This window comes from Callorhinus ursinus, unplaced genomic scaffold, assembly GCF_003265705.2.
Source record: "Callorhinus ursinus isolate GAN/ISIS: 27379988/994484 unplaced genomic scaffold, GSC_fseal_2.0 scaffold14, whole genome shotgun sequence".
In the NCBI taxonomy this organism is placed as follows: Eukaryota; Metazoa; Chordata; class Mammalia; order Carnivora; family Otariidae; genus Callorhinus; species Callorhinus ursinus.
In genome coordinates, this window is record NW_027397076.1 from 14,202,795 (window position 1) to 14,221,782 (window position 18,988).

At 42.5% G+C, this 18,988-nt stretch overlaps 1 protein-coding gene across 7 annotated transcripts in view; it reads left to right on the forward strand.

The window, feature by feature from the left end:
• TMCC3 (transmembrane and coiled-coil domain family 3) overlaps positions 1-18,988 on the forward strand; it is a 351,112-nt gene that overhangs the window by 62,327 nt on the left and 269,797 nt on the right. The window contains exon 1 of one of the 7 annotated variants that reach the window (XM_073900515.1): positions 7,017-7,087. The exons of the other annotated variants lie outside the window; for them this stretch is intronic. The gene's annotated coding sequence lies outside the window, so the exon portion shown is untranslated. Of the gene's footprint in view, positions 1-7,016; positions 7,088-18,988 lie in introns of those variants that run through there. 7 annotated transcript variants of the gene reach the window in all.

The following is an 18,988-nucleotide window of genomic DNA, read 5'->3' on the forward strand; positions in this document are numbered from 1 at the left end:
CAGGGCGCCTGGCTGGCTCAGTCAGCGGGGCACATGACTCTTGATCTTGGGGTCATGAGTTCGAGCCCCATGGGGACTGTAGAGATTACTAAAAAAAATAAACTTTAAAAAAATTAAATAGTCTTTAAAACCTGCATTTATTTTGATTTCCAAACTAATATATGTCTGCTGAGTAAGACTTGGGAAGTAGAGAAGATAGTAAAAGCAGTAATCCCACTGGCCAGAGAATGGCTGTTAATGTTTCATTTATTTTCTTTTGCTCTCTTTTTGGAATATGTGTATACATGCAGGGAGGATTCTTTAACATCACTGTAGTCCTGTTGTCCCTAACATTTTATCACATGTTCTTGTTTTGCTTTCATTTTCCCACTAGCCACTGTTAACATAACTAACTCTTGGTGTGTCTGTGCATTTTTTTTTAAGTTCAGTGATGTTCTACTTATTTAATGACCACACACCCACTTTCTTTTCTCATGTAATCCCCAATGTTTTCACTTTCATTTCCCCTCTGTTTTAGGAGGATGATGATGTTTTATATATAAAGTACTTACATCAGACACTATTTTTTTTAAGATCTGTTTATTTGAGAAAGAGAGCACGCACAAGCGTGGGGAGAGGCAGAGGGAGGGAGTGAGAGAAATCTCAAGCAGACTCCCCACTGACTGTGGAGCCCCACAGGGGGCTGGATCTCATGACCTTGAGATCATGACCTGAGCCAAAATTGAGTTGGATGCTTAACTGACTGCACCACCCAGGCATCCTTTCAGACACTATTTTATTTTTTTTAAATAAAAAAGATTTTATTTTTGAGGGAGAGAGAGAGAAAACAGGAGTTGGGGGGGAGGGGCAGAGGGAAAGGGAGAAGCAGTCCTCCCCACTGAGCAGGGAGCCTGATGCTGGGCTGGATCCCTAGGAGCCACCCAGGCGCCCCTCAGACACTATTTTAGAAACTATATTGGTCCATTCATCCTCGGAATAGTCAACAGGATTGGTGCCTTAATTAGCCCCTTACAATGGATGAGGAAATGGAGGTTTAGGAGCTTTTCTGATGTCACACACTTTGGTAAGGGACAGAACTGGATTTGAATCTTGTTACTGGCTCAGAATCCGTATTCCTAATTCCCTTGGTATTCCCCTTGTGAGCACTTCCTTTCCAGGTCAGGGACATACTCTTTAATGGAGATAGTGGACTGTAATCCAGAGCAACAGTACTTTCCAGTTTTTATGGCTAAAGCTGTGTGCTAAGTCTTGGCTGCTTCCAAGCTCTGTGACCTTTGGTAAGTTATTTCATTTCTCCGGGCCCCTGTGGGCCTTCTCAGTTCTCAAGTTCTATGCCTTTATTGTCGGAAGAAGCAGAACAGAGGCAGCATTCAAGGACAGACCCGGAATGACAGAGGCATTATTATCCCCTCAGGTTTCGGGGCACTTGCATTTGACCCCAGTACACATTCCTGTAAGGAAGTGGTTTTTCTCTATTTTACTGAGCAGGAGGTAGGTAGTGCCCAGGAGAAGTCCCCACGGGGGCTGTGAGCTTTTCTTAGAGGCTAAAAGAGGTCCTTGTGATAGGTAAACCCCATTTGAACATTTTGAGGTTTGGGGCTTTGGTGGCTGACGAGCCAGTGTGGAGACTGAAGCGCCTGGGCCCCTTCCCAGGTGTTCTCTGAGAAGTGTGGCTAGAAGGACATCCTGGAAGATTTGGGTTCTTTAGGGGGCAGCTTGTGCTGCTGGGCCGGGCAAGCCAGAGGCCACCACTGTACTTCACCTGCCATTGGTGATGAAGTGTCCACCTGGTACCCCAGATATTTTCCAGGGTCTTGTTCCACCACCCCTGCCCGGCAGAAGGAAAAGGAGAACCAGATGTTTGTCTTACAGAACAGAGTTCATTCCTATGCACTTTCTCTTCCCTTTTCATGTAGACGTAAAAAAAAACGAGGGGTTTTTCTGAACTTGGTTGGCCTCCAGCTGTTTACCTAGGAGGCAGCCAGTGCTGTCCCCCCAGCCCCTTGCTCTGCTGTGTGGGCGTTGGCGATTCTCTGGTGCAGGGCCTGGTAATTGTGCTGCTGGGCCAGCCCCTCTGGCAGGCGGCTTCGGTTCCCCAGTGTTGTTTTCCCCTGTTTGCCAGGAATCTCTGAGGAGATGTTGACATTTTCCTCATTTCGGTCTTCTAGAAACAAACCACAGAAACATACCTATTAAAAAAAACAAAACAAAACACACTTTTTTTTTTTTTTTTTTATTGTTGACTTGCTTTTACCGGGGATAGAGTAGCATTTGTTCTATACAGTGAAAAATTTGGGGACCTTATTTCAAAGTCTAAGTCCCTAAGATAATGGGATCCCTGGTTATGTTCAGGCAATGGGAGTCTGAATTAAACTGAGTAGAGCAGTAATGAAGCAGTAAATGTACGTGGAAAACATACACGTATCAGTCATGTTTTCAAGCTTCCTGTGGGAGCTGGGGTTGTAGTAATAAAATGATGACATGTTGGTGATAAAAACCAACAGTAACATGAGCATTTGTTGAGTACTTACCATGTGCTGGTTAGTGTGCTCATTTAAACAGCTCTGTGGTATGTGTGAATTCTGTTTTGCAGGAACGAGAAACTGAGGCTCAGATTAAATCACTTGCTCAAGGTTACCTAGAAGTAGGAGAGCTGGGCTTTAGACACAGGTGAGCCCACAGTCCCCACCTTAACCTCCAGGCACGTTACAAGAGAGTCTGGGCATTTATAGCTTCAAATTTTGAGATACCAGGAGAAATTATATTGATAAATAAAATAGAAGAAAAAGAAAATTTGTTCTTTCTCTCCATTATGTTTCTTTGAACTGAACATAGCTTATGTAATGAATATGTCTAAACTAAAAGGACACTAAAAGGCATTTCTCCAAAGAAGTTTTGTAAATGGTCAGTAGACACATGAAATGGTGTTCAGCATCACTGATTGTTAGGAAAAATGTGTATTAAAGCATAATGAGATATCATTTCATACCAACAAGAATGTCTAAGATAGGGGCGCCTGGGTGGCTCAGTGGTTGAGCGTCTGCCTTCAGCTCAGGTCATGATCCCCCGGGGTCCTGGGATCAAGCCCCGCATCGGGCTCCCTGCTCTGCGGGGGGCCTGCTTCTCCCTCTCCCTCTGACCCTGCTCCCTACCTGTGCTCTCTCTCTCTGTCTCAAATAAACACATATTTGAGAAAAGAAAAAAAAGAATGTCTAAGATAAAAAGCGAGACAATGGCAAGTATTGGTAAGGTTATGGGGAAATTTGCACCCTCAAAACTTGCTGTTGGGATTGCTGAATGGTGCAGCCACTTTGCTAACAGTTTGGCACTTCCTCAAATTATTAAACACAGAATTACCGTATGATCCAGTAGTCCACTCCTAGACCAAAAAGAAATGGACACATATGTCCACACAAAAATGTGTGCAGATGATTTGTCTTTTTATTATTCCATTGTAAGAGTTTTTTTAAAAATACAGTTTGGGTACAAGTCCCTTGTCAGATATGTGATCTGCTGTTACTTCCTCCCATTCTGTGGGTTAGTTTTTCATTTTATTAATTGTCTTTTGGTGCACAGAAGTTTTTAATTATGATGAAGTCTAATTTATCTGTTTTTTTCACTTGTCACATGTGCTTTGGTTCTGCATGTTTTTGAAGTGCTAAAAATATTAGCTTATTTTTTATTCCAGGCCAGTTGATTGCTATAATATACAAGAGGAGCTAGCTGTAATTGAATAATTCATGTCCTTTGCTAGAGGAGAATAACAAGCCCACACAACCCTGAGTTTCAGTGATATTGATGGTTTTCCTTCCTTATCTTTGGGTATTCCCCACTCCCAAGCACTTAGCATGCTGTTGTGCATATAACAGAGGCTCAAAAAATCCTTGTTGACTTGGGGTGCCTGGGTGGCTCAGTTAGTTGGTTGAGCTTCCGACTCGGGTTTTGGCTGAGGTTGCGATCTCATGGGTTGTGAGATCTGCTGGGAGTGGGCTCTGCTGAAGCTCAGTTCTCAGCAGGGAGTCTGCTTGAAGATTCTCTCCCTATGCCCTTCCCCCGACTCAAGCGCATATGTGCTCTCTCTCTCTCAAATAAATAAATAAATAAATAAATAAATACCTGTTGATTAAATCTAGAAAGGAAAATTGATCTTTGCTGAAGACCTAAGATGTATTTTGTTTGGGCTTTAAAAATAAGTCTGAGTTCAAATCTTGGCTTCACTTATTATGTGGCTTTTCCTAAGCATTCACCCTTCTTGAACCTCAGTTTCCGTACCGTAAAAGAGGGACAGTAATGTTTACCTTGGAGGATTGTTGTAAAGATTGCATATAAAAACTTACATACGTGGAGAGATTCCACAAATGGCAGTGACTACTTATATCAATTAATTGAATTTATATCTTAGTTTCTCCATTTAGTAAGATGGGAGTGATGTTTGTCTTTCAGCCATCTCAGTAGTATACATAGAGATTCATGAGATATTAGACTTGATTCTTCCTTGCTTCCTTCAATAAGTCAAATAGTCAATTTCCTAGAACCTCCAGAGAACTTTCCTTGGTCCCCGGACCAACTCCATTTTTGTGGAATTCATATCAATGGGACATTAAGTGTATAAGCTGGTTGTACTGCCTAATACAGTAGCCACAGGCCACATGTGGTTATTTAAGTTAAAATGAATTAAAATAAAAAATTTAGTTCCTCAGTGGTACTAGTTATGTTTCAAGTGTTACATAGCCACATGTGGCTAGTGGCTACCATACTGAACACTGTTTGTTCAGAACATTGTGATTGTCACTGAAAGTTCAGTTGGACAGCGCTAGAGCAACTGTTTGGACAATTTTATGTGACTTCCTGTTCCAACGACAGAGCCTGTGAAATACAGATTTTCTCTAACCTCAGCTAAGCAGCCCCTTCCCAGCACCTTTCCTGCTCCACTTAGGGGATGTCAAGCTCAAGATCCTGAGTGGTTTAGAATCCTGGGAAACAGGGAATTACATAACCCAGGATGGTTTTATTCTGCGTTCTTGTTATTTCAGAGATTTCAGCTTCCTCTCTGCTGCTGATGTGCCTTCACATTACGTGTGGTCATTAGGAAGGCCAGCAGGGGGGCCCTTCTGGGCAGTTATGGTTGGGTGAATACCATTGTGACCCGAGGGAAGGAAAGATGCTTCCCCATATCCCTAATTTTCTAGGATGTATCAGGTGCTAGGAAAAAAACTATATAATAAATGGATATTTAGAATTCTGGAATTTTTTTCCAGTTATAGAATTAAGATAATGTTTAAAGATTGGAGTCTTTACAGATTGTTTCTTTGTTTGTTTATTTATTTATTTATTTTTTACAGATAGTTTAACAAGGAACCCCTGAATGTTCCTCTCTATTTGTGACCCCATTAAACTGACATCAGATTTCTTCCTAGTGACTTTGGACATATTCTAATTAGATTGCAGTGTACCTGCATTCTTCTCCTTGACTTAAAAAACAGTGGCTCAGTCAGTTCAGTGTCTGACTCTTGATTTTGGCTGAGGTCTTGATCTCAGAGTCGTGAGCCCAAGCCCCGAGTCAGGCTCCATGTTCCGTGGGGAGTCTGCTTGAGTTCTCTCTCTCCCTCCCTCTCTACCCCTCCTCACCGCTCAAGCTCACACACACTCTCTTGCTCTCTTTCAAATAAATAAAATCTTTAAAAAACAGTAGGAGAATTAAATTCCTTTTTTTAATGTTTTTTTAAATTGTATTATGTTATGTTAATCACCATACATTACATCATTAGTTTTTGATGTAGTGTTCCACGATTCATTGTTTGCGTATAACAGCCAGTGCTCCGTGCAATATGTGCCTTCTTTAATACCCATCACCAGGGAATTAAATTCCTTTTGCTGATAGATTTGCTCTTACATCTTCCTTTCTCTTCTCCTACAAATCTTCTGAAATCATGCTTCCCATAAACCATTCCTAGAATTTATGTGTGCCTTCCCAGATGGATCCTGCAGATAGTTTCTTTTTGACTTGATCCAGGACGTGAAATAGTGCATTGAATGAGGGGCTGTGGGTGTACATAGGGTTCACATTCTTTTCCATCTGCTTTTAGGTGTTGACTTAAGTAAGTATTCATTCACTCTGACTCCTGCAGATCAGATGAATGAAACTATAGTCATCCTCAATGGAAAGAAGTGATTAATTTTTTTTAAATTTTATTTTATTATGTTAATCACCATACATTACATCATTAGTTTTGATGTAGTGTTCTATGATTCATTGTTTGCGTATAACACCCAGTGCTCCATGCAGTATGTGCCCTCTTTAATACCCATCACCAGGCTAACCCATCCACCCACCCCCCTCCCCTCTAGAACCCTCAGTTTGTTTCTCAGAGTCCATCATCTCTCATGGTTCGTCTCCCCCTCTGATTCTCCCCCCCTTTATTTTTCCCTTCCTAATATCCTCTTTTATTTTTTTTAACATATAATGAAACAAATAATACATTATATGTTTAAAAAAAACCAGAGTTGCTGGAGTGTTGGGGGATGGGAGGGATGGGGTGGCTGGATGATAGACATTGGGGAGGGTATGTGCTATGGTGAGTGCTGTGAATTGTGTAAGACTGAAGAAGTGATTAATTTTAGACTGTCAGCCTTTCCAAAATCTGGATTCTAGTAATGTGCCTTAGGAAAGGGAGTGTGTGGTTAAGTTTTCAAACAATAAGTGAAGCGCAGCTAAATGGGTTTCTTCCTGGAAGAAACTCAGGACCCTATGTTGATGGGCACGGTAGCTTTCCAGGAAGGGAAACTTACCTGACCCTGGAACGCTTGTGTGGGGACCAGTGGTCTGCAGGACCCCTGTTAGAAATTGCTGGACTGAAGGATGCTGTCTGAGAAACAGGAAAACAGCTGCCATGGGAGAGTGTAAGTGGAGCAATTTTGTGCATACTTCTGCTTTTCGTTTCTCAGTTGTTTCTCAGTTTTTGTTTCTCAGTGATTATTTTTAACCCAGATTTGGTCATTTGAAGCTTTCATAAACTTACAGGCCCTTATCAGATAAAGGTGCCCCAAATCCTACGGAATCAGGAACATCATCTGGCCTGAAGAGAAGGTAAAAATTGCTGTCCGCTTTTTTGTTGTTGTTAAGGAACCTTTTCGTGAAGCTGCCAATTCAGTTCTTTCTGGCATACATTTAGGGTCTACTAAATATGTATTCCTGCTTCAAGGTACAGTCACATTCTAAGAAGTAAGCAATTTATGGGCAATTCTTGTATGATGAGAATCTGCTAATGGCTTTTTGAAGACGTCTGAAGCTCTGAGGACAGATTTTGCTGTCAGGGCCATGGATTATATGTGTGTCTTGCTTCTGTTAATACTTTCCTGGGCAGATTAACTAAATGAACTTCTATTTAATGTGGTCTAATAGTGTTAGGGTAGTGCCTGATAACAAGAGCAGCAGTAATAGCTAACATTTTTTAAGTGGTTGCCATCTGCCAGGCCCTGTTCTAAATATTAAATATGTTAGCTCATTTAATCTTCACAAAAACGCAGTGAGGTAGCTGTTTTCCCACTTTAAAATGGGAAAATACTGTAGGCACTCTATAATAGTGAAGGCTAGAATTAATTATTGGGTCTGTGTTCATACCAGTGAATAACAAGACATTTTATAGTACATTTTCTTTAATTTTGAGACAGTGCTAATTTTCACAATTAGCACATATTTGTATGTAGTATGTAGCACATAATTGATTTTGCAATTAATTTATTCTTAAGATATCTATCATATATTTTATAACTTCTAATTTGTAATTTTTAGACGTCAGTAGGTGCCAAAAAAATGGAGTTTACTTAACATTTTTTCAACAGCCTATTCTCGGTCCAGTTTCTGTATTTGATGCTAGGAATGCAAAGATGACTGAGACCCCATCCTTGTCCTAATAGAGATGTCATCAAGTGGGGAGGAGGTATAATCCTCCAAACAGTTGTCATTTCTTAGGCTGTGACAGAGAAAGTGGTTTCTTGCATTTTATTTTAAAAAGTCAGAAAATGTTTGTAGGCTGCAGTGGGACAAGAAGCTGGGGAGAAGCCATGGGTCTTAGATGATTTTTTCCCTAGCTTTATTGAGATATTATTGACATATAACATGTGTAAATGTAAGGTGTACAGTGTGATGATTTGATATGTATATGTATTGCAAAATGATTACCAAAATAAGGTTAGTTAACACCTCCATCCCTCACACAATTACTTTTCTGTGTATGTGGTGTTAAAATTTAAGATCCTCTCTCAACAACTTTTAAGTATACGATACAGTAGTTAGATGTAGTCACCGTGGTGTACCTTAGATCCCCAGAATTTATTCATGTTAGAGCTGGAAGTTTGTCCGACCTCTCCCCAATTCCCCAGCCTCTGGCAACCACCATTCTACTCTCTTTCCCTATGGCTCTGACTTTTCAAAATTCCACATGTAAATGAGAATACACTTGGTCTTTCTCTGTCTGACTTATTTCTCGTACCTTAATGGGTCCATAAAATCACTTTTGAGTTGTTTTGCAGGCTTTACTTGACTTCACCCAAAGCAGTCAGCTTCGGGGTGTAGCATCATGCTACTCTTGAACTCAGGCTTTTCTAGATGCTGGGGAGAGGGATTATCAAGGACAGAGAATCACATGCTGTGCAAGGAATACCAAACTGTTCCTAATGCAAATGAAGAGAAGAAAGCCGAGGTGTGGGGGGAATGCTCATAAGATGAAAAATGAGGCCCTGGCCATAAAGCCCTTGCTTCCCTTGGCTGAATCAGCTTTAAAGGAAAAGGAGGGCAGGGAGGAGGCAGAGTTTCCCCAGGAAATTCTACCCGAAGATGCATTTTAAGTTGGTAGGCAGGGGTCTGGGCTCTTGGAGAAGCCAAATCTAGCAGCCAACCCAGACCCTTACTATAACCTGGGACATGCTTTCCCTGCCCCCCAAATCGGCTTTGCTGCTTGTTGTGCTGTGATAATGAAATATTTGTCTGTTGGGTTGTATGATTCCACAGGTAATCATGCTCCTTCAATAAAATGATTGGCTGAACGGAGTGTTGGGAAACTTTTGTTTTTCTTTTCTTTTTAAAGATTAATTTATTTCAGAGAGAGCATGAGCGGGAGGGGCAGAGGGAGAGTGAATCACAAGCAGACTCCACGCTGAGCATGGAGCCTGACGCAGGGGTTCAGTCCCACAACTGTGAGATCACAACCTGAGCCTAAACCAAGAGTAGGACTTAACCGACTGTGCCACCCAGGCGCCCCTTTTGTTTCTCAATAATGTATATTGAGTGCTTTATATGTGCCAGGTGTTGCTCTAAGCATTTATTTTCATGTCCTTGACTCATCAAGTCTCTCCACGGCCCTCTGAGGTGTGCATTACTGTCCCCACTTACCAGACCAGGAAACACACTCGGAGAGTTTAAATGACCTTTCCAACCAAGACGCACATCAGGAAAGGACAATGGTTTTGGTTTCTACCTCAGACAGGAATCTAGTTAAATCATCCCAGGAAGATGGAGGTCTTTTTTTTTTTTTTTTTTTTAAAGAAAAAACAGAAAACCTAGGTACACTGCTCTGATTAAACAAAGAAACAAAATACCGTCTTTATTATTGTAGATATTATGTGATTGTCTCTGGACCTGACCAAGAAACTTTGAGTCATGTTTGGCTCCTGGGTCTCTGGCCTGGGTGTTAAGGTGATGAGAAGCCACCAGAGACCTAAGGAATTAACTTGCATGGTTTTTACCATTAGGTCAGGAGCCTTGGCATGAATAAAATGAGATATACTAATAGAGTGCCAAATCAGAGGAGCCTGAGGGACTCAAGACAAGAACAATACACCCCTTTCTGCTTCCGCCCTCCCTGCGCTTCAGTGAAGCACCCCTTTCCCCATCAGAATGTAAACTGGGGTTTTTGTCTGTTTTGTTTATTCCTGTGTCCTCAGTGCCTGGCACATAAAAGCTCCTCAGGATTTGCTGGGAAAATGAATAAATGAGTGTATAAATCTCATGTGGCTAAACATTTTGGCTTTCTGGGTAGCAACATGGGAGTTTATATCCTGTAGTAACAGCAGTGACAGACACAGGCTCTCCAACCAAAATGCACAGCCCCAAGTTTTGTTTGAAGACAAGGTCGTGGCACCAGCCACCATTCTGCGAATGTGTGGGGCTGAAGAATGGGGGTGGTAGCTGGTTCACCCACGCTGCTCCCTTAGGGAAGTTCAGCAACCTGTTTCATCAAGCGTGCCCTGCTTGTCTGAAGTACCCACGAGGTTCTGGAGGTCTCAAATAGTTGGTTCCAGTCACTCCTTCCACCTCGGTGGAAGGATGACTCCTAGAGCTTCCTGCTGTGCCGTTTTGCATGAGGTCACTTCTGAAAGCCTTGTTTTTAAATGGGAAAAACTTGGTCTGTAGGGCAGAAGGGGCAGCCTCAAGGAGGAAGAGCACCAGCCAGAAGTTTTCTTCCTTCAGCATCTACTGAGTAACTTTTGGGGTCCCTGGCCTCAAGGAGCTCACTGGAGGGGGCAAGAGGCATGGAAAATGGAAAACTTACAGTTCCACAGAAATGCTGGAAATGCTAGAGTAGAAGTAAGAACAAAATGCCCAGGGGACAGGGAAGGAGGGTTCCAGGACTCTTGTGAAAACTTCATGAACAAGGGAAGACTGTATTTAGCCTAGAATATCAAAGTGCTTTGCAAGCTGAAGGTCCAGACAGAGGGTAATAAAAGCAGATGCCTTCACTTTCAGCTTCCTTTATGGCACGTCTCCTCTCTCTCTGTCCCTCCACTTCCTCGTATCTTGGTCGTGTCTGGGACTCGCTCCAGTCACACTGTCAATCACACTGTCAACCTTACTGTCTTTGAAACCGCTCTGGTTTGCTCCATCGTTGCTTCTGAGATGCACCACCTATTCCCCACCACCCTATTGAAAGTCTGTCCTCTTACCTTGCTTTATTTTCATTCATAGCTGTGGCTCTCTCTGGCATTATGGCTATGAATGGACAAGTGATGTTTATTTAAAGCATGTTTTCATTTATTCAGCTGATATTGATTGAACCACTGCCATGTGTCAGGCACGGCTCTAGGCTCTGGAGATAAATGGACAAGACAGAGTCCCTGATTTCATACGGTTTACATGCTGGTGTGGAGAGACAGAGCAAAACCAAACGAACAAGTAGGATAATTTCTGGGAGTGGTAAGTATATGAAGAAAATAAAATAGGGCAAAGGCATAGAGTGACTAGTGCCTGGGGGAGAGTCACTTTCAGTTGGGTGGTCAGGAAAGACCTCTCTGTGGAGGTAGTACTTGGACTGAGACTTGAATGGTGAGAAAAAGCCAGCTGCTAATGGGTTGAATTGTGTCACCTAAAAAAAAATCATGCTGAAGTTCTAGCCCTCAGGACCTCAGAATGTGACTTTATTTGGGTATAGGGTCATGGCAGATGAAGCTAGTTACGATGAGGTCATACTGGAGTACGGTAGGCCTCTCATCCAATGTCAGTGGTACCCTTATTAAAAGGAAATTTAGGGGCATGTGGGTGGATCATATGACTCTTGATCTCAGGGTTGTGAGTTCAAGCCTCAAGTTTGGTGTCAAGATTACTAAAAAAACAAATGAAATTTAGAGACAGTAGACAGAAAGATTGCCACAAGTTTGCCACAAGCCAATGGATAAAAAAGACTGTCAGCAAACAATCAGAAGCTAGGAGAACAGGATGGAGCAGATTCTCCCTCTCAGTCCTCAAAAGGACCCATCGTTGCTGACACTGTGACCTTGGACTTCTAGCCTTCAGAAATTTGAGACAGGGACACCTGGGTGGCTCAGTTGGTTACGCGTCTGACTCTTGGTTTCAGTTCAGGTCTTGATCTTGGGGTTGGGTCATGGGATTGAGCCCCAGGTCGGGCTCCATGCTGGGCGTGGAGGCTGCTTAAGATTCTGTCTCTCCCTCAGCACCTCCACCTACCCCCCTTTCTGCTTGCACACATTCTCTCTCTCTCTCAAAAAAAAAAGTACATTGGTAAGTGTGGAATATATAGCTTCCTCCTGATTTATCTTTACAATTACCCTATTTAAAAAGGGAATAAGGTTGACACTGGTCCAAATGCTGAAGTAATCCTTTCAGATTCATACTTTTTCTAGGTAGTGTCTTTTTTTTTTTCCCAGTTGCTGTATAATTAATATATAGTATCAGGTTCAGGTGTATAGCATAATGATTTAACAATTCTGCACATCACTCAGTGCTCATCAAGGTAAGTGTCTCTTAATCCCTTTCATCCACTTCACCCCTCTCCCCACCCACCTCCCCTTTGGAAGCCACCAGTTTGTTCTCAGTATTTGAGTCTGTTTTTTTGTTTGTCTCTTTTCTTTTTTGTTTTGTTTCTTAAATTCCACATATAAGTGAAATCATATGGTATTTGTCTTTCTCTGTACGGAGGGCTCCTTTTTCTCTACATTCTTGCCAACACTTGTTGTTTCTTGTGTGTTTTTTATTTGAGCCATTCTGACAGGTTTGAGGTAATAGGTCTTTGTGGGTTTTTTTGTTTGTTTGTTTTTTCATTTCCCTGTTGATGAGTGATGTGGAACTTCTTTTCATGTGACTGTTGGCCATCTGTATGTCTTCTTTGGAAAAATGTCTATTTGGGTCATTTTGCCCATTTTTTAATTGGGTTATTTTTGGGGTGTTGAGTTGTGTAAGTTCTTTATATGTTTTGGATATTAACACCTTATTGGATATATCATTTGCAAATATCTTTTTATTTCTTTCTTTTTTTAAAGATTTTATTTATTTGACAGAGAGCGAGAGCACAAGCAGGGGAAGCAGCAGAGGGAGAGGGAGAAGCAGGCTCCTCACTGAGCAGGGAATCCAATGCGGGGCTCGATCCTGAGCTGAAGGCAGGCGCTTAATGGACTAAGCCACCCAGGTGCCCCGCAAATATCTTTTTCTTATCATTCCTCTTTTCTTCCTTTCTGCATATGAAAATAACACACTGATCCTAATTCAGATACTTTTAAAGCATTTTTTTTAAAGATACCATATTTCCTCTTTGTTATTTGGGAAGAACTGGTTCATTTATCCATCCGCCAGTTCTTAGCCCCTCAGGAATTTTGTCTTTAAAACCCACATTCATATATCTTACTAGGACATTTAAGGTGATTTGATTTGTTTATCTTTACTGTAAAATGGATGTATTTTTTTTTTGGATGCATTTTCATTAGGCATAAACTGAAGAGAATATTTTGCTGAAGTTGATAGGACTTCAGTTTGGGATCTATAAGGTCTTTGAGAGCTAAAGTCTTCAGATGAAGTCTGAAGATTGAGAATAATAGTAATAGTTGTTATGTGTTGAGTGCTTCCTCTTTGCCAAGCTGAGTATGTGATGTGGAGTATTTCATTCGTTGTCACAGAAATCTTGCTAGATGTCTAATTCATCCGGTCTACAGGTGAGGAAACCAAAAGCCAAGTACGTCAGCAAAGTTCTAGATAGTAAGTTGGTGGACCTGTGACTTAGACCAAGTCTCTTTCATGGTAGTGTTTGAACTTTGACACTTACTTGGTGACCATCATTTGCCATTACAGAGTCCTTATGAGTGAAAGATTTCAAGTTTGAAAAAACAAAACAAAGAAAAGAAAGAAAAAAATGAGTGTAACCTGGTACAAATAAATAGCACTATAGTCTGTTGACGTGTAAAGACAGTTTCAAGATTACTGTAGGAATCCTAGTTCCCCAAATTTACTTAAAAAGTGTGTGAGTGTGGGATGCCTGGGTGGCTCGGTGGGTTAAGTGTCTGACTCTTGATCTCAGCTCAGGTCTTAATTTCAGGGTCCTGAGTTGAAGCCCTGTGTTGGGTGGAACCTACTTAAAAGAAATATTTGAGTGTATGATGTCATACATATGTTAAAAGTCAATCTACATATGATAACAACACACTGATCCTACTTCAGATACTTTTAAAACGTTATTTAAAATAAAATAAAATAAAAAATCTTTATTTTAAAGGTAGTATAAAAAAATAAAGGTAGTATATTTCTTTTTTGTTATTTGGGACCCTGAACTCTGATTGGGACCCCACAATATACAGTTCTCCTTGAATCCCAAAGTGACTACTGTTTTCAGATGAGAGGGGAAAAAAAAAACTAGCGTCTATCTGCAAGAGGCATTTCTTCATTTTCCTCCCTCACAGTGTACTGTCTGGTGTGTGCCGACTGTAGCAGGCATGGGAAACTTTCCTGCTCTCCTTGTAGGATCACTAGCTGGGGGCCTATGTATCAGACAAAAGACAGATTAACAAGAGAAGAACAAATGTTAGTTACAAACCTGTGCATTACGCATACATATGGGAGCCCTCCAGGTAAGTAACTGAAAGAGGTGCTGAGAACTTGGGGTACCATCTTAACCAAAGATCAGTACGTTTTTAGGGAAGCGGCAAGACAAAAGGTCCTTGGGGTTCTGGGTGGCAAATTGTGGGAAGGCAGACACATGGGAGAAGTAATGGTGGATAAGGGTTAGTTTTAGCAAGAATTGTTTTTTTTTAATAAAGATCTTATTTATTTATTTGACAGTGCGAGAGAGAGCACAACCAGGGGTTGCATCAGGCAGAGGGGGAGAGAGGAGCAAGGAGGCCAGATGCAGGGGATGCAGGGCTCCATCCCAGGCCCCTGGGATCATGATCTAAGCTGAAGGGAGATGCTTAACTGACTGAGCCACCTAGTTTCAGCAAGAATTGCTGCATAGACTCCCTTGGTGCCTTCTCTGGGAGGATAAGGGTCTGGTGTCTCTGGTGATTAACTTCTCTTCTTCCTGGTAGAGAAAGGATGGGGGACACCTTTACAAATTTAGGTCCCGCTTTTAGGCAAATAGGGGGAAAGCAGGGAAGTTGTTTTTGTTTTGTTTTTTTTTCCCTGTATCCACTTCTCAGTTGTCTTCAGCTCAAAAATAATCCTTATTCTAAAGTTGCATATTTTGGGGTGGCATATCCTGCTACCCTTCACAAGCTGTGCATGGATGATTATAGGATGAAGCATTTTTTTCCCACAAAGAATGCCTACTATGTTGTAGGTACTGTTCTAGGTGTTGGAGATACTTCAGTGAGTATGACAGACAAACCCTTCCCCCTCCCTGGAGCTTACATTCTAGTTGGGAAATATAGGGAGTAATGAAATACAGGAATATAGTATTTATCACATGGTAAACTTTTATGAAGAAAAACAGCAGGGAGAGGGAAAGAAAGTGCCCTAAGGGGCAGGTTGCAATTTAAAATAAAATGGTCTGGGGCACGTGGCTGGCTCATTCGGTTAAGCGCCTGCCTTCGGCTCAGGTCATGATCCCAGGGTCCTGGGATCGAGCCCCTCATTGGGCTCCCTGCTCAGCAGGAAGCCTGCCTCTCCCTCTGCCCCTCCCCCTGCTTGTGTTCTCTCTGTCAAATAAATAATAAAAAAAAAATAGCATGATCTGATCAGAGAAAGGCCTCATGGGAAAGAAGATATTTGAACAAATTCCTGAGGGAGTGAGCTTGTGGGACTCTGGTGGGGTGGGATGGGGAAAAGGGGGTTGATGATATTTTAAGTAACAAGAATGGTGAGAGCATAAGCCAGGATGGCTAGAGTGGCTGGAGGTACACGGGGGTGGGGAAGAGTAACTGGAGAAGAGATCAGAGGGATAACTGGGGAGTGAGCAGGGATAAGTCCAGGAGGGACTGGTAAACTATTTTTTTAAATATTTATTTGGGAGAGGGGCGCCTGGGTGGCTCAGTCATTGAGCATCTGCCTTCGGCTCAGGTCATGGTTCCAGGGTCCTGGGATCGAGCCCCACATCGGTCTCCCTGCTCAGCGGGAAGCCTGCTTCTCCCTCTCCCTCCCCCTGCTTGTGTTCCCTCTCTCCCTGTGTCTCTCTCTGTCAAATAAACAAATCTTTATTAAAAAATTAGGATGCTTAAATATTTATTTGGGAGAGAGCACACTCACAAACGGGGAGGAGGTGGGGGAGAGGCAGAACAGACTCCCCGCTAAGCAGGGAGCCCAAGGTAGGACTCCATCCCAGGACCTTGGAATCATGACCTGAGCTGAAGGCAGACACTTAACCGACTGAGCCACCCAGGTGCCTGACTGGTAAACTATTGTAAAGACTTTGGCTTTAACCTTTGATGAGGTGGGAGTCAAAGATCCCCTAGTCTGAGTGCCCAAAAGGGCAGAGTATAGAGTGTCCATTCACTGCAGCGGTCCTTTACTCAGGGAATGTAGGAGCTCCTCTGGGGGACACGAGACACCTGTTAGTCATCCTAGCAGCGATGCTGAGTAGGCAGCTGAATATAAAAGCCTGGAGTTCCGGGATGGAGATAACACACTTGGGAGTCCTCAGCCTGTGGATTGCATTTAAATCTGTGAAATCAGCTGAGAGCGTGAAGAGAATTAACAGGGACCAAGAGGTCTGGGACTCACTCGGGGGCACTGCGCTGGCTGGGGCTGTGAGGATCAAGTAGCAGAGGAGACTTGGAAGGAGCAGCCAGTGATGGGGGGGGCGGATTGAGGAGAGTGGTTTCTTAGAAGTCAGTGAAGAAAAGGTTTCGGAGAGTAATGTGCTCTATCAGATGCTGACCAGTCGGTTTAGATGACCACCAACCGGCCGCTGGGTTTAGCAGTGGCCACTGGAGGTCATTGTTGCGATTACGTTGGAAGCTGACTACTGATGAATGCTGTCTGTCGGGGCTTTTCTCTGCAAAGTTGACATGATGTGCTGCTCAATTGTACGCTCTGTACAGTTGAACTGTTTTCTGCTCTGCCATCCCAGCAAAATCATTTCTATGTACTTGTCGACGTACTTGACGTGCAGTTGTAGAGCTGAGGTATATTCTAGTCCAGCTGCCTCACCTGATGGCTGAGGAGAACACGGCTTGGACAGGCCAAGCAGTGTAAGTGGGTTTGCTCGTGGTAGAACCAGGACAACCCCAGGCTTCCCAGTGCCAGGCTTCCTGTTCTGTCTGCCCCACCTGGCCTGCTCTGCTTAAGGTGCCAGAGCCCTAGTCATACGGGATCTGTGAGCCCAACAGTCAAGAAAGAATTCTTGAGACATTTGATGGTGCGAGAAGGTGTTTTTATGACAGCAGGGGGCCAGGACCCATGGGCAGAAGGACCTGCATTGTGACTGTGAGGAGTGACTGATTATGTAGGGTTTTCTAGACTATGGAGGTGAAGGTTACATTAGGGCTCCGGGAAATTGAGTCTATGGGTTCCTGGAAGTCTAATTATTAAGATTATGGTTTCTTGTAAATCATTAAGTCATAGAGTTTCATGTCCTACGTGACTGTGATCCTTATCAGTTGACCATTTGTTTTTCCCCTGCCTCTGTTCTTAGGCAGTTACTGGTGCTTGAGGAATGTTTATATATATATATATTCCACTTCAAGTGGGCAGTGGCTTGTGAGGTGTCAGCTTGTCTTCTCCCCTCAGCTTGTCTTTTGCTCTCTCAACAATAGGAGGTCAGTTCCTGCACATGGAGAGAGCTCCTTCCTTGTCCTTCTAATTCTGACTGTTCTCTCAGGCACAGCAGTATGCTCCAGAATGCCCTGGGCTTCTTCAAAACTGGCTCTGAATTTCCAGTTCTTGTGCTCACTAGCTGTGTGAGTCTGGGCATATTAGTTCATGTCAGTGAGCCTCAGTTTCTCCATCTGCAAAATGGGGATAATCATGACACCTCGTTGAGTTGTGAGAATTAAACTGTCACTCGCCTGCCCGGTGCTTTGCACAGTGCCCTTACATAATAGAATTCCAATAATTGTATCCTACAATTATTAGGATATCAGAACTTCAGTCTTCAGGACGCCACTCTTGTTAAAATCATCTTTTAAAAGATTTTTAATTGATGCCATTGCCTGGGGTTTATTTACGAAATAGGTTGAGTAGAGTTACACCCACAAATCTGTTAAGATTTTCCCTAAAGAAGTTACCAGATGTCTTTTTTTTTTTTTCCCCTAGTTGCTGCTATTGGGGAAGAAGTCCAACAAAACAACCTAAAACAATGTACTGCACACTCACAGCAAATATGAAATTTGCCCCCCCTTTATGGGCCCCGTGGGTTCCAGCTCGGCACTGGCTGGCACTCATGCAGGGCAATGGCAGTGGGTGTCCCTCAGAACCTCAGCACCCGCCTTCGGGGTGCTTCCAGGTTACTCCCGCCACTCACAAGCTTTGTGCTGTTAGGAATAATGCAGATTTTTTTCAAATAACCCTGTTCCAACTCTTTTCAAGATATACATCAAGAATTAATTAGTAGGGCCGATTAAGTAGTAATGTGTGTTTATAGATTTGCCTTTCTCACATCAGCATCTGGTTAAAAAAATTACTGAGCAAAGCATTTCTTAATCCCAGTTCTTCCTTTTTCCTTTTTTTTGGCCAGTGAACTGTTTTCTTGACTCTGTGTGTATATAGAGCAGAGCTTGAGAGAAAAGAGGGCTGGGACCCCAGGTAAAGGAAAAGTGTGAGTTATAGAATATTTTTCAGATTTAGTGCAGTTGTATTTCTTTAAACACATACAGGGACTTGAACTCACTCCAGACTGTTTTCACTTTTATTATTAGAGTGGGACCTGATGCAGTGAATAGAAAAGATAAATGTGTTACATGGTAATTAGCAGCATCATTTATTTACATTCATGTAGTAAATACTGGAATTCCAATTATGTGTCAAACGCTGTGCTCAGCATGGGCCAAGAAATAATAACTCATGCTAACCTCTTTTAGTAAGCTTTCATATTATGAAAAATCACATGAAAATGGTAAAGAATTCCGTGTTACAATAGTACAGAGTGTTCCGCCTCTTGCTTTTCTCATTCAGCAGTTGTTCTTGTTAACATGTTAGCACTAACTGATCTCCCCGATTTTTTTTAAGATTTTATTTATTCATTTGAGACAGAGAGATAGAGAGAGAGAGAGTGAGCACAAGCTGGGGAATGAGGTAGAGGGAGAGGGAGAAGCAGGCTCCCTGCTGAGCCAGGAGCCC